This window comes from Osmia bicornis, chromosome 5 (assembly GCF_907164935.1).
Source record: "Osmia bicornis bicornis chromosome 5, iOsmBic2.1, whole genome shotgun sequence".
NCBI lineage: Eukaryota > Metazoa > Arthropoda > Insecta > Hymenoptera > Megachilidae > Osmia > Osmia bicornis.
This window is the reverse complement of record NC_060220.1, coordinates 6,927,153-6,943,043: the sequence shown is the minus strand read 5'-3', so window position 1 is coordinate 6,943,043 and position 15,891 is coordinate 6,927,153.

The window sequence follows — 15,891 nt, the reverse complement described above, 5'->3', positions numbered from 1 at the left end:
TCTTAAAAAGTTTCACCGAATGAATTTTATTTCTCAACTCGTGAAAAACGTCTGACTGCCTTTTTAAATATTATTCGGTACAAATTACATTATGCATTCCGATCTATCTCTCCATTGTTTCATTTAAAATTCATTATCGTGTCGGTAAAATCGTTTGAAATCGTTTTCCAGCATCATCCAGTTTAAAGATTGCCAATGGAAACTTGGGCCCCCTCGAAAAGTCTGTTACTTATAAATTACACGTAGAAACGCGACGGACGTAAATTCGCGTATCCCTCCGCCGTAATTTTCTCTTCAGCGAATATACGAGGCGTGTTTCGACGGGAACCGGTAGATCCCTAACTGCATTAATCCTTTTAATATGGAAGTAACAACGCCCGGTTCTGCCGCTTACACCTGGTGCTTTGTAGAACGTGGAGAGCAGCTAGAACGACGAAACGAAAGCAAAGGGAAGGAATTATTTATTACGCTCGGTTGGTGTTTCGTTTACTGTAATCCAAGTTAATGCTTAAAAAACCGTGAAATAATTCAAATCGTGACGTTCAGCAACGAATCGCCGTGGAACGTTATTAGTGAAAGTTGCGTAGATGAATTCATGAAAAATTATTAATATAAATTTACCTTAATACCTGTTCGCTGCGGGAAAAAGAAAAAAGTCTGGATTAAACAAGTAATAACGAATAGAAATTTGTTATCGGAAAAATTGACCAGGGCACGCAATCTAAATAATAATCGAGAGGTGGCTTAATGGCTCGACCGGTTTTCGTCAAACAGAAGAAACTAATCAATCAATAGTCAATTTACGGACAGACCGGGTGCACTCACGTGATTAACCAGCTGGCATTGTTACGTTTCCGTGGCCCGAGCAAATTGTTTATACACGTAGCGAGGTTAATGGACGGTGCGGCACGGCAACGAGACGCGATACTTTTATTTCAAAAATAAATCTAACTGATTGTTTGCCGGCTTCGAAGGGAAATGGAAATTTTCACCGGGAAAAAGGGAACGTTAATCCGAGTGATTTTTGTGTGTGCGATTGACAAGGGTGGAAATGTATCAACCATGAACGTTGTTGGTATGGATTTAATAAGGGTATAAAGGGAATTTTAGGATATAATGGTGAATCTCGGTCGTTTGCATCCAGTGGTATGCTTTATTAAACAGAAATACAAAAGACAGGAAATCTGCTTTTAAAATTATGATTCGAAAATTTCAAGAGCATCAGTCTTGTTTAATAAATTTTACACTGTTCCTTTTTAAATTATTTTTCCAATATATGAAATTCTTTCGTTTAAAGATTATACATTTAATTTTAAATTAATATTCATGTATATATTTTGCAAGTTTCAGTCTCGATTGACCCAGGCGTTACTGTTTAATGGTTAAGGATCAATGAGAAAACTCTTTATATTTTATAGAATCATGTAATAGAGATGACCAATTTCTTAACGATACTTTTTTTCATAATAAAATATTACAACTTTTGACCAATAGCAGTCAAAGTAATCGCCAGCTGCTTTACATTTTGAACTTCTGTAAAAGGTAGAGCATGTCATCTAGAAACTGCATAATCAAAGTAAAAAGGGGGAAGTAAAGTTAAACATGGTTTGCTACGAAAAGTATCTTGGAGCACCTAGCTTTCCCGTTTCTATAAACTTGAGAAAGTTTCATTAAAAGCAGCGCGCTCCTAACCATGAGTTTCCCTTAATATTCAGTGAAATAAGTCGACGAATGGTCCGAGTAAAGTATAAACTGTTCTAACGACCAAGCCCAGCCAATGACAAGTATCAAATAATCAAAGAAACATAATTCTTACGACAGATTAAAGGAATACAAAATTGTCAGCAATCAATGAAAAAATAAAAAGAAAACTATGATTGATAGTATTTCTCCTTGACTCGTGGCTGAACAGAAACGTTCCGTTAACGAATTGTAAAAGTGTACAAATTGACAGAGGTGCGAGAACAAAGAAGAAAAAACGAATTTCTCCGGGACTTCGATCCACCCCGATAGTTCCGCCAATTTACCGTCGATCTCTATTGAACGGAGTAATTTTACTGGGTCATCGTGGTTCACTCTAGTACCAATTAAAATCGTAGCCAACGAATAAACATTACACGATTGCTTTATTCTCAACGGACGAATTGAAAGGAGAACAGGCTGTTTGTTTCTGCTCGTTCTTTCGCGGCCAGGTACTTTTTCATCGGTTATTCATGGCTGATCAATTAAATTAATCGATCCGCTGAGTTTTTTTTTCGCGTTGAAATAACCGGGTTTTTTCATTTTTGTCTGGCCAACGGTACGCCTCGACGCGGCAGTCATGCATTATTGATCGAGTACGGTATAAATGCCGGAAGTTGGATGAACCAGCTGCAAGAAATTCATGCGCTCGAACCCCTTCGCGATGCATCCGTCTATCCTTGAGTCCAAGTTGGCCCGATTAAGTCGGCAACTAGTAGAATTGTCCCGTAGAAGTCAGACCACGAGAATCCATTGGTATTGAACATCTGTGCAGCCGAAACGTTCGATGATATTAGCTCCATTGTTATGTATGTATCGTGTTCGATATGAATGGAAACCATGGGGTATTTCATGGAGCTTCTTAGCTGTTCTTTGACTGAGTCCCATAAATTATGCAGGAATAAAGGATTCCTATATATATGAAGAATAGCCTGAAGAAATATTGAAAGAGCTTAAATCATTGCATTCTTTGATACGTTAAAAGGCACAATAGTAGTCGATGAGATTTCAAAGTTGTAACGCTATGCTTTCTATTAATTAAAATTAATGCAATTCGTTTGGAAAATATTTTTTTTGAAAAATCATTTCTGATATACATATTGTACCGTTTTATTTTGTCTAGAAACTCGTCTCAATTTTCCTTGATTACTAGAATACCGTTCAATCGTTTCATTCGTATAATAACGTATAATGACCAGGTTTCAGCTAAATGCAGCACGAACTTCGTGAAATTTCATTAACTCGCGGAATGAAATTGACGCAAGCGGAAAAAGAGCGTAAACCTGCTGTTGAATGTTTCTAGCATTCGGAACAATATTCTGTAAATTGTTAGAATTTCTGGAAATATAATCATATTAAATTGGATGTTGATCAAAGGAAATGGTTATTCACAATCTAGAAATTAATAAACTTCTTATACTTTTTGATGTTTAAATAGAAGTTCAAACGATAGTATTAATTTTGATGTTACATAAATAATCAGAGGTTTTTGAATAAGAAAAGACACTTATCAGATGAAACCGGAAAATCAATTCCTTTGTCTGTAAGAGTCAGTTGAAGTTAGTTGGCTCAAGTTTCGTGAAGTTGTTGGAACTTGTTCGAAGTTGTTAAAGTTGGTTACAGTAAAGTCTACTATAGTTAATAAATCTTAATTGAGGATGGTGTTAATTTAGAACAGGTACTCTGTTAATGAAACTTTCAAATTTTTACCAAAAATCATTGAGATCTTAACATATACATCACTTTGAAATTTGTTACATCAAAAAGAAATTAGGAGAAAGAAAAACGCTTAACGAATGGTGAGATCCTGAGTAATCAATTCCACCACCTTTGTGGTTTAATTTGTTCCACGCATTTCTAACGCAACGTTCATCAGAGCACTTGCCGCAATAATGGTCGCTCGTATTCGTTTATATACGAGCAACCTCGAGGGAAATTATTTCAAGTACTCCATTCTTGGACTTGCTTAAGAAGCTGTCGGTCAGGAGAGAGGGCCGACCAGCAAGTTAAAGTTTAATCGCAAAAGTGGCCCGTCACGAGACGAAATGGAACAAAAGAAACGAAAACGAACGTGTTGGAAGAATGGTAGGGGACACAAAGTTCTCACTTGAACGCTACTTTTTCTTTTCACCGTGAAACGCCTTCTTTGGCGACCACGCCGAGTAGGAAATATGCGGAGGAGATCTGAGAAAGTAATATCCAGGTTGTCACCAGTCACAGAAAACCGTGGCGTTCAGTCTATTTCAGTTCTAGCCTTTCTAAATTTCAAATGTGGAACTGTATAGTTTAATACAAACGTAGATTAAATATGAGTTCTGTTTTAAGTGAAATAACCCTTCTGAACTAATATTAACTTGTCAGAAATTTTAAACTAAGAACAAAAAGACATTCCTCAATAAAACAACCGACTTTTCATCATTTCATAAATTATCGAATTTAGAGGGGTAGTTTCTTTCCTCCTCGAAGAGGGTTGGTCAAACGTAAGGAAACGGTTAGCTAGTCGTGGTTTCGATGCCTCGTGACCGCAGGCCGATCGATGTTCACGAGAACGTGACTGAACGTTTTTTCCTTGGAGGCAGGGGATGAGAAACGAGACTATGGCATTAGCGTCCCTTCGCCATTCCTCGTTGTATGGGTTGCAGGTGCGAAAATTCCATTTCCTTCCGCCTGTCACAAGGCGCGATCATAATTTTCGTTTTTGGCGTACGTGCACCGATGTTGTCCTTAAATGTTCCACCCTGGTAGAGGGGTGGAAACACGTAGAGATCCCCTTGGTCCTGGGTGTAAAACGTCTTGCGGTGCGTTTCACCGCCCACACCCTTGATACGCGATCGGAAAACCTTAAACGGCAACGTGCTCGAGATCAATGACGAATTTACCTGACTCGTGTCATGACGACGATCGTGCGATATTTCTTGCGCCACGTCGCGTCGCGTCGGTCGTGGTATCGCTACAGAACGTTGTCGTCCGGATAAAATTCATGGGACGCCGGGCGTCGTGTTGCGTTACGCCGCCATGGAATTCTAATGCCACTCGCTGCCGACAATTCGTCACGAGCCTGGCACAACGTACGCGTTACTCGTGCTTATATTCAACTGAATATGGAATTAGAATGATACTTTAATAATGGATGCTCATAACCGTGTTGTAATGCAACGATAACCACTTCGGGTGGAATTATGTCTGTTACACGTGATAGTTATTCCGAGCCGAAAGTGAATTACACATTTTCCACTCCGTTAATTACATATTTCTTCTCATTATTACATAGTCATAATGTAACCAGAATTTAATGCTATAATTATAAATTATTTAGAGTACCATCATTTTATTTGACAAATTATACTTTGTACTTGGTACTTTCAGAAATTAATAATAGTAATATCATTTCAATATATTAAATATTAAGATGTCAATTAAATTAAATTCATGGTGTCAGTGATCACCAATTTATTTAATTATTTACGAATTTACTTACGAACAAGCACCTCCATATCTATATTTATTCGACCACTTTTCATCCTTAGAAAGATTAAAGGTAATTAAAAAGATCCTCCGTTTTAATAGATGCGAGAATGGTTAATGGAAGTGACATTCTCGCAGGAAGTAGTATGAATCAATATATGTTCCGACATTGTGGTAAAGAGGATGGGAAGTCGATTAGTCAGACGTATGGTGGATGCCGGAACTTGGAGACGATTCCCTTGTACATTTAGTAGCACGAACCAGTGCGTTGTCAGACGATATGCAGTAGTACAAGTAGACCGAAGTTCGGGCGACTAGTGCAGGTAGACGTTGAAGGAAACGACAGGTATTTAATGAGCAACAGAGAGAGACAGATGGTGAATGACACTGGCTAATGAGCCGTGAGGCGACTGATAAGGATAACCAAACAATCGGCTGGTTAATCAAACTCTGACGAGCTCTGTATGCTTTAAGTAGTAGAACCGCGTATATGGTCCGACGTTTCCTGAAAAGCGTATTCATAGACCATCAAAAACAAATTTCTGTATAACATGAAATATTTTAAATATTTATTTTTAAAAAATTTAAATTTTTCATTTTACAATTTATTTGAAAATTGGAAGAAATACAATATGTTATAAGTATCGTAAAGTGTGTGAGCGTAAGCGAGGGGAACAGCGAAGTTAGATAGAACAATGCAATTAGTAAGAAATCAACTCTCGGTTGGCGTTGCGGTGTTTCGATGTTACGGTAAAGTGATTACAATACTACTTCCTCTCTTTCAACACTTTGCAGCTGCACACCGCAGCTCTCTGCTCGGCGTAATACACAGCTAAGTGTGTACTTACACGAGGCTATTAAATTCCTGAGTGCACAACGGCCACGGTACCTTAATTTTAAACTTGCCCGCCACTTGTCGCTGTCTGAGACTTTAAATTCTACATGACTCCGTAACTGTGCAATGTAACGGCTAGCGACGTGTACGGATCGCTTGTTTTCCATGAAAACAGGAAAAGAAGGTGAAACGCGGGCTGAGATGTTTCAATGTTTAAAATAAATTAAATCGGTACATTTCTGTGAAAAGGAATTTCTTTGAATTAAAAATGTAGAATCTTTGAAGGATAAATGTTTTCGATATTTAAATTAGAAATACGAAATCAATTCGAAGGTATTAACTTTTCCAACTTGATGGTTCTCGAAAGTATACAAGGAACAAGCAAACGATTAAACAGCTTTTAATTAAATGTAGACAAACTCAATGGTGATTAAAGAATTTCAGTATTAATAAACAACGCTTCGCTTTTATAAACTTGACTTGTAAAATAGTTAGTTTATTTTCCAACAGTCTTTGGCTTTTACCTAAATTTCTCCGTTTACCCATTTCCTCCAGCATGTTTCAAACGTTTTGCCATCCATTTCAGGAAACATTCCGAGGTTCTATACACCTTGAATGATTAAAGGTTCAAGTGTAGAAAAACATATTTAACTGAAGTTAAAATTCAACATTTTATTCGCTCAAAGATATTTCTGCAGCTTTTTCTTCATGAAATCTAGGTTCTTGTAAGAGAAGAACAAGTTACTTTCAGCTTTGAATTCATTTCTTCCTCTTTTTAAGGGTGTAACTCGTTACTAATCACTTCATGTAACACGATGCTTCAGTAAAAGTCAATTATTCGAGGGTGAAAAGTGAAAATGTCGGAGCCCGCGTAAGTCGGCAACGAATATAGCGAAAATTTCGCGAGTGTGCCAGGGGTCAGTGGCAAACGAGCAATGTTACATAAACGCCGGACCCTCTAGCATCAAGTTGCCGCAGCTGAAACAGCATTATACGTAACGGCGATCCTGGCCACCGCTATACTAAATTCAATTTTCGCTGTCTTTTCATCAGAATTCCTTTCGTGAATACGTTATTTTCGCGTTACAGTAGCTACAAGGTGAGCTTGACACTCGGAATCTCGATACAGCCGAGTACAGGTCCAATCAGAGTTTAGCATTTAGGAGTAACAGGAATTCCATCTGCGGTTCCACCGCTCTGTATTCCCAGAAGAAATATTCCAGGAATCCCTTAATTGTCCCGCACGACCAAAGGATACACTTATCAAATCGTGAACACGCTAATTCGTTCGAGTGTTGTTGATAATGAAACCCGCAGGACCGTTGTACGTTCACTTTAATTTCATGTATCTCTCGTGCAGCCTTGTGGTTGTGTGACCACCGTTGTGTATTCTCATTGAATTGCTTGTTTTTCATGCATGATAATCGTGGAATTTGGAAAAAATGGACGAATGAATGAAAAACATGATTTTGTGGTACTCTTGTAAATTTTCTCTTGCACTCCTGTTTTTTCATGAATGTAAATTAATTCAGGGATGAGAGGATTAATATTGTTTGTTTGAGATGGGATAAGTGTAACCAGCTCGGTGGTCTGCTGCAATTTTTCAAGACTTACTAAAATGATTTCCTTGAAAAAAATGTGGTAATGTAACTTGGAACAAATTTAACATCGGGAGAACGTGTCTAATCTTAATCTAAGTAATAGCATACTTGGTGTAATTTAATTTAATTAATACTACGATTCTAACTGTTGACACGGAGGCTAACTTTGCTACGAGTTTTCATGTAGCTTAATTAAATTAATTATTCGTACTGGTGATAAGGAACGACGATTAATTTTTTAATTATTCATCAAACATTCAATTATTCAACACCTAACAGCTGAAATATTTTCATATATAATTTTCTTTTAAAAAAAAGATTTTCAAAGAATTTCGCAGATTTGTTCAATATCGTAGGAGTTTTCTACGCTTTATATCGATGCTGATTTTACGAAATGAAAAACACACTCGTGGCGGTCAAATTCAAACATTTGCCAGAAATTCGTCGGGTCTATTCAATAGAAATCCTAGTTGCATAGAAAAAAAAATTTTTTTCATTTCCATCGTGTCGCTGCTTTGGAATTGAATCACGTCAAATACGCAGTTTGATCTATTGAATAACGAGAACTTATGCAGCAACCACTCTGTCCAGTTTCACAGTCTCGCCTATTTGCTTGTTTAACTATCCTGTATTTACTTGGAACAGATAGAATCGATGCTCATCCTCCTGCTCCCGCACGTTTCATTGCGTTTTAGACTTCGCGGTTCATGTTTCACGGAACTAACACGGTGACCCATTTTAATCTGTAAAGAGACACGGACCGAATTGGGTTCCAGAAAAATTGAAAAATTTGGAAATTGGTTAGCGTGCAATTTTCGAAGAGTATCAAGGGAAAAAGTAGATTGACAGAACGTTGCGTTTACTAGTTTGACTTATATTTTTGTGAGTTGTATTTGCCCCTCTTATAGTCATTTTACCCGTTCAATTTCGATCCTTAATCGGTTTACAATACCACCTAGAAATATTGTCTACAAAACGCCATTCCAATTATTAATTTCGGTCAATTAATTACTTACAATTGCTACTTATTTGAAGAAAGAGCACCTCTTGTACCGGATTCTCTAATAAGAATGGTCGATCGTTCGATATGTACTCTGCTAAAGATAAATGAATCGTAAGATGTTTTGCAAAGTAGATCCTCCTTGACCGAAAAAGATTTCTTAAATAGAACATTGATAAGGAGGAGATGGTTTTCGTTGAACCGCGAAAATAGAAATACAGATCTTCTTTATAAATGTAACTAAGGAATTTAAAATACTATTGTAGCGAAATCATAATGCTCGATTATACGGGACATTATATAAATGAGCTGGAAGTATGTGTGACACATGTTTCGAGGGTGTAACGATGGAAGGTATTATAATGTTTCTTGGATGTGGGCCAAAAATGCAAGTATTCATGCAGGCGTCGGTTGCCAAAAGCACAGAAACGTCTAAACGTTTCCCCTGTAATCTATACTTTTTCTTATGCATCGTACACTCGTTCGAATATTCAATTGAACTATCATCATTTCCGGGTCGATCGAATCATCTACTACAAACTTGTAGGACAATAAGTATAAGAATTGAATCGTCGAGCAGGTTACAACATATGTTTGAATTTACTTTTTCTGTAATATGATAAGAATTCTCTGAATTCCATACGATTATTGTTGGAGAATTTATTCTAAAACCAATTCTCGATATAAAAACCATCATTTCATTCAACATAAATATTCGTGAAAATAATAAAGCATCTCGTGAAGGAATTAAAAGTCCGAAAATCTGTCGTTTAACGAATCAAAGCCATAGGGATTGCGCACTTTTCCGAGCGTATTCGTCAATTTTATGTTCCAGCTGCGAAGTTAAATCCATCTCGGTTGTGCATCGAAAGTACCGTGCACATTCACGCTTCGAAAACTTCGTTTTCCCTGGCCGATAACCGAATATCAGATTTTCTCGTGGCTCACTTTTTCGGTCGAAAGCCGCTTCGAGTACCTACGTGTGCACGTTATTCAAATTGTCGTTCACGCGTGTGTTCCACTTTCAAGATCGCGTACACCGACTCGAAATGGACGGCCCGTACCGGCTCACACCTTTTTCAACTCGTAAAAATCTTTTTCTCGCTTGCACAGCACAAACTGACTCGCAACTATGACGCTTTCCGTTCCATCCACCGCCCTAGTTGGTATGCGAGCACACGATTTCGACGGACGAGGAGGAACGTATCTCGACTAGACGGCTGCAAAACGACGTATATACTCGGCTGCCTTCCCTGACGACTCGTCCTCCATCGAACTGTTTGGCCGACTATGTGCCAGATACGCTATTATATTGTGCCGTTAGTGGCTCACGTTTCTCGATAACGCTATCTCGCGGTACACCCTGTCTTTTAAGTTTCGTGGATCTATCTAGCCCCATTTTCGTGGCTCGATCGTAGAACGTTTCCTTTTATCGGATATTTTCCTTTTATTAAGAGAGAACGAGGTAGCACTGGTTATCTTATTATTAATAATAGACTGTGAATCTTTATACAATTTATACGTTTTTATCAAACATTTTCTCACTCGATTGCTGCCCTATGAAAAGAAATGAATCGCAGTTGGCGCGAGCAAGTAGAACGAGTCGGCGCGTGGTCAGACAAGTAGAACAGACCGGGGTTTGGTTAGCCAAACGGATTAAGGAAATAGGTGGTCGGACAAGTAGAATTTCGTCGTGTGCGGTCGAACTAACAGGAAAGGACGAACGTGGTGACAAATTGAGTTCCTTTTGAGGGAAATACTTGGATCGTCTTTGAATTTCGAAAAGGAAAAAGTAGTATTGGTGTATCATTAGACAGTCAGTGAATAGTGATGATAGCAAGCAAAATAGTTTGGAACTTTAAAATATAAAAACGAAAAAGTAGAATCAATGTTTAGTTTACCGTTATAAAATGTCTACCTTTATAGAATCTATAGCATTCAAATATCGGGAAGACTCGGTAGGACACGAATCAATTTTTATTGAACTTCCATGTTCCGCAGAAGGTTCTTTTGTATCAGACAGAGCACATTGTACACGTCGAGATGGCTACTCTCACGAGCGTAAAGGGGTGAGCCGACGCTGCACAGGGATGCGTTTTAATTCCGATTTATCAAAGCAGTGACAGCGACGTGAAAGGATCGGATACGTCGCACATGTGCGGAATGTGCGGTCCATCGTGTCACCCCTTAATCCTTCTGCAACCCCCTTGGGTAACAGCGGTTCGTGACAAAACTAGTGGACACCGGCAGGTTTGTCTCACGGAAAGCTCTTTGAGCAACCTATCAAACGTAACCGTTATGATTTGCACTCTTCTTAACCAATACTATTCCTCGTTGCATTCAAGGTAACTGACCAACAGACTCTACGTAACAAGAATTTTGCTGTTGCATAGATTTGAATTTACAAGTCAAGAATAATTTTCCCTGTTTCAAGTCGTACATATTAACGTATCGCATAAAGTCTCGTAAAGATTGCAAATTGAAACAATCAGCAATGCCATTAATTCTATCTCGCAAAAGGTATACGATAAAACTAATCAATTGATACAGTCGTAGTAATTAATCACACTTTCGACGATACTCATTACTCAGCTCGTTATCGTGCTTGGAAACAGGAGTTCGTTAAACGTACCTTCGAGAGTGGACACGCGATTTTTCTGCCGCAAAAGTTTCGCGACTTTCGGTGTTAATTAAAACGTTGACCGTTTCGTGTTGCGCGTATTAACTCAGCACGTCGCGGAAAGCCCCATGAGTGGCACAGTTTGGGACAATAATTACGGTGGACTAGACACTGGTGGCCTTGTCTCATGAAAAGCACTTGTCCCTTTGGACCCATGTCCCACTATTGCGGTCGATGTAATTCAATTAAACCGTTATTATTGTCTGCGCTCCAAGACTCTGCGCGCCTCGTGTGTTTGGATGATTGTTTCACTTTGACCTCATGCGGTATACATCCTCGAATAAAATGTTCGAATGTTAAATCAATTTCGATCGAAGCAATTCAATAGGCAAGTGGATAATGAATGAAATCGATAAAAGTTGTGCCACCAACATTAGTCACTGAAATTTCAAATTTGAAATTTCAAATTAGCAGGAATTCTTGATGGTAGAATGTAAATTTTTTCGTCGCTCGATACGCGACTGCTTATTCGAATAAACGTGCTGGAAACGGAGCAGATTGGTATCGGAAACGCATTAACGCAGCACAACGCAAATGGGGAGTTTACATCTCTCACGAAGACATACGTGCGCGATAACAGCATTCTCTACGCTCTCCCGTTCTACCGCGTCCGCAGTCTTCTGGCTCGTTTGCATAATAATCACGAACTTGATATGCTTATGGAGTGAACTGAACGAAACGTTACCGAGTGGGAACCGTTGCGATGACACGAATTCGAACGAGGATTCGCGTGATGTAGTTGGTAACAATGGGTTGTAAGCAACAATATGGGAATCCTGTTATTTTAGTGTAGTTACATCGATGTTCTGATGACTTGAAGCACTGTTCCTATTTGAATATAGGACTTGTAACCCTTTCGGCGTACAGTGCTTCCATTTGCAAACATACCTGTATTTTCATTGTCCACGTTTCATTATCAATCTAATTAAATTACCTTAAGAATTAATTTAATTAGCTGATAAAAATAATCGAATCTACGATGATCAAAATATAAGTATCTGATTTCTCCCTCTAAAATTATGATTAATTGTGAAATTCAAGGTATCAGTGAAATTTCAGTAATAATTATAATAATTATGTTGAAATGTAATACGTATAGAATTGTAGATGTTCCGTTATAATAAGGCGATGAAATTGATATCAGAAACTCTGGTACTATGGAATAGTGTTACATCGATAACCCTTATAAAACCTCGTGGAACCACGAAAGCAGGATCGTCGTAGCAGTCGAATAACGTATCTGAATGCTAGACATTGGTGTCACGAGAGGTTACAATAACGGACCGAATTGTGGCACCCAACAGTGACGATTTCGAGGGGACCAGTTGATGTCACCCTAGTATCGTTTCAATAGAATTCAATGTATCGAGGGTGGCTGATATTAGGTAATATGGCTGAAAGGTATTCGATGTCGATTTATGTAACCCCGGAATCGTTTTCATCGAGACCACAAGATGGAGGTCGTCAAAATCGAGTGCCACGTTCTACCAGTTCTATCGTCGTACTCCACTGAAATTCCAACTGCAATAAATTCCCACGATAGATTCTTATCTAAAATTTGCATTCAATAAGATTTCAATAATTTCAAGTATTTAATGAAATAATCGTAATTAAGAATAATGATTCAGATGAAATCAACTGTAATGCTCGTTAATTGATTTCAATCCACAATACATTTATTAATATTCGAAAATACACAGGTACAGAGAAATTCTCTATGCACCACCATCTCTATGATCGTATATCCATTCCGATCAACTATCCTCGCGAGTGAACAGAAAATATCATGACACGATCGTATTCGATCCGGTAAATTCCTCTTAGCCGTCGCGTGCAGAGAGCAGCGATATTCATCATCCGAATGCTCGTTTCCGTCTGTTGAAAACGATCCCCGTTGAATTGGTGCCGAAAAAAGGAATCTTATTGGAGGAACGTGTATCGACGTGAACCGACATAAAAACGACGCGACGCGTTCCAACGTTAGATACACGTAACCGATGACGACCAAGCCCCGACGTCCCAGTTCAATTGTTTGCCGGATACAGAAGCTACGAGACAGGAACGTGGACGGGCGTGCTCCCATGAAAAGCACTCGATGCGTTCCATCGGATCGGCGGAAAGAGGAAGGGAGAGGGTTAGCCGAGGGAAGGGTGTGTCCCAGATCGGACGTGCCGGTTGCCAGTTCTCCACCTTTATTTCCATATACATACGTGTACGTACACACGTAACGCGTGCCAACATGCTGCTTACCTCGCCGCAGGACAATAAAGTAGTCCCGAGCCCCTTTAACCGAATCCCCTGATCCCCGTGGCAGCGTGTCAGCAGCCGAGACATTTCCATTTTATTGGAAGCTGGAAACGAGTATCACGCGAAACGGGCTCGTTTCGGCCCGTAGGAATCCGAATTGGGTGACGTGCGGGCACTCGGGACGCAACTACACTGCCCTGGGACCATCATCTGCATGCGTGGCTTAACCGATCCCTACTTCCTGTATCTCTTCTGCACAGTAGGAATACTCTGTTGCCTCTGTTATGTCTACGTATGTGCTTTTGTTTGTTATGGATATACGGGGAGCATTCGATATACGAGAGGTCCTAAGCTGTCCGAGCTAAGCCCCAGAGTTTAGGGAGCTTTCAGCTTTGGCTACTACAGTTAGAATGATTGACGTCGAATACGTATTAGAGAACGTGGTTATTTCTTATAAGAATCCGTTGATTCTTATTACTTCAGGAATTATGTGGGTTCAAGTTGAGAATTTAAGGAGCTTTCTGTGTTAGTGCTGGAGCTAGGAGTAATTATTTCTTGCAAGAGTGCTGGGATTTATTTTTTATTTAATGCACTATGTAGTGTCTAGAGTTAGTTTGAGAGCTTAGAAAGCTTTTTACCTTTGGGTACTAAACACGGTACTTCAGCTGGGTTAAAAACCATCGTCCAACAAATTCACGTGCAATGTATATGAATTTAAACTCGATTCTTTCTCACCGCGAGCGTGATATTAGAATGAAAATTTATTCAACGATCGGATATAATTATTTCCACGTTCCATAAAATTCGTTCGATATCGTGAAAACAGTTAACCGTCGGAAATATGAAAAAGAAAGGGGTATTGGTGTAACGATCGCGATAGTGTGCAGCTGTTCCTTTCGCATTCCGTAATACGATTAGATTGTTGCGTTTGAATAAAAATGGTATTTCACACGCAGCTGCGTAACATCAGTCACGTTTGTAAATCTGAAATCAGGATTAATCGCGAATCCCTCGACGCGTGTACGTTTCGCGCGACGAATAGTGGGAATCGGCTGATTTTACAAGCAGCTTCGTCAAGCTTTTGATAACACGCTAATGTCGAGTTATCGACGCGCGTGTCACGCGTCATTGATTATCAATCAGGGAACTTTAGGGCCGATTAATGGAATAAAAATCCGCCGGTGAAATTAGGTGACCGGTTACGGATTTATGGTTCGTGAAATTAGTGGAGCGTTGACAAAATTTATGGTCCTCGATGAATAATTCATGACACCGGCCCATCGATTATTTAAACAGAGAGTAAATACGAAAGGCGTATCAACGAGTCGTTAAATCCTTGGGAAAGTATCGTTGCATCGACAGAATTTTTCGAAATTAGAAACAATGATCCCTAGGTGTTTATTTCGAACAATTCTCTAACTCGCAACCATTGAAGTCACCGCCTAATTAGACGAAATGTTATAAGGAGAAAATTAAGGGAATTATTGGAAGGTAAATGCGGTTGGCCATTACGAAATCAGCGAGCAGGCCACTTGGGAGACAGTTTCCAACGGCGCTGCTAGTGCTGACGAATTTTTCACGATATTAATTCTCGGCTTCCCGTTCGGGACTCCTGGATGAAACCAGGAATGAAAGGATCATTAATACGAATCCCGGCTTGCCTCGAGACCGGCCCTCGCCATTGTGTTCTAACGGTGAAACGAGAAAACGGATTTATAGAAATGAAGATTTAAGGAGAATCCCGACACACCCGGCTAAATGTATTTCCTATGTATTTTTCCCTCCCTCTATTCGATCGGATATTCCATTGAAATTTTCATATTATTTTTATACAATCATCTACCGAAACATATTCGTCGTTTTTCTCTAATTTTCAAATAATTAAACCAACTGGTGTTTCGTGAAAATCTGCATTGCAATTAGTATAACGTTGGATAGAGGAGGGAGAGACTATAAAGATATAACGCAGCACGGATTATAATTTATACGCTGTTCGAGTAGAATGAATTATTACCCTGCTAGAAATCATTTGAAATCTATCGTGTCGACGTTAAATCAACGTTCGATCGTTTATTGTTTAATGTTCGAATTGGTTGGACGGAAGGTTTCTACTTGTTGTTGGTAATTTACACGCAAACTCGTTCGAACTAACGACAATCGGTTGTATTTCAATGGAGATTGAATCGACTGGGATTGTTTGCAAAGCAGAATTTAATCGTTCGAAATTGACCCTTTCGATGCTTTGCGACGTTACCGAGATCCGTAAGGGTAAATTACGAAAATTTTCGAAATGATCTAATCATTGAAATTGTATATTTCCAAT